Consider the following 821-nt stretch of genomic DNA (forward strand, 5'->3'; position numbering starts at 1 on the left):
CTTCTCCCCTAACATATAAATCCTGTTCTCTCCTATTATCTCAATGATTTCCCTCTGAGAGCAATTTCTGTAAAAATAACTTCATATCTGCTTTTAGAAATAGACATAGAAACATTTGTTGTTTACATTTAAAAATGTTTCAATGATTCAAGTGATTAAGTCTTTAGAAAAGCAAACCCATCTTCTATTTTTGTCATGTAAAAAAATCCAACCGTTCATTTAATGTAGTTTGTGTAAAAACACCCTTGCCACTGGTGAATATCAAAGCACTTTTATATTAATCTGCTTTCTTCTGTGACGTCCTAATCCACAGTGGGCTACCATCTTGATTTCTCAGCAATACCGTCCACTTGAGACTCTTCAGGCTGCTTGCATGTAAGTGATTCAACCGATTTCTATTTTATATAGGTTTCAATACTAGTGAAATACACATTTCTGCCACATAAAATGCAGACTTTCCCAAAGATTCTTTTTAATTTAAATGGTAACCTTCAATTGTGCCAGTCTTCAAAACTACGGGGAGCATGTATCTCGAAAATAAGAAATCTATTATTCAGAACTATCACCAGCCAAAATTATTCTTATTTCAGATTCAGGTTTCCCAAGTGGCTGGCTGGTCTCTGGGCTATTTTCAGCTGAGTTGTTAAGTAGGACTAAACACAGGGTGCTTCTTCACCAACATGGGGTAAGGCAGCCATCAAGGCTGTGTTACAAGAAAAGCCTATTTCACCTTCCCAATTTGTTTAGCTTTTGCTTACTATCCCGGGTAGACCGACTACAATGGTTTGTTGATAATAGGCACTTTATAAATATTTGTTCCT

This window comes from Stenella coeruleoalba (assembly GCF_951394435.1).
Source record: "Stenella coeruleoalba genome assembly, chromosome: 18".
NCBI classification, from domain to species: domain Eukaryota; kingdom Metazoa; phylum Chordata; class Mammalia; order Artiodactyla; family Delphinidae; genus Stenella; species Stenella coeruleoalba.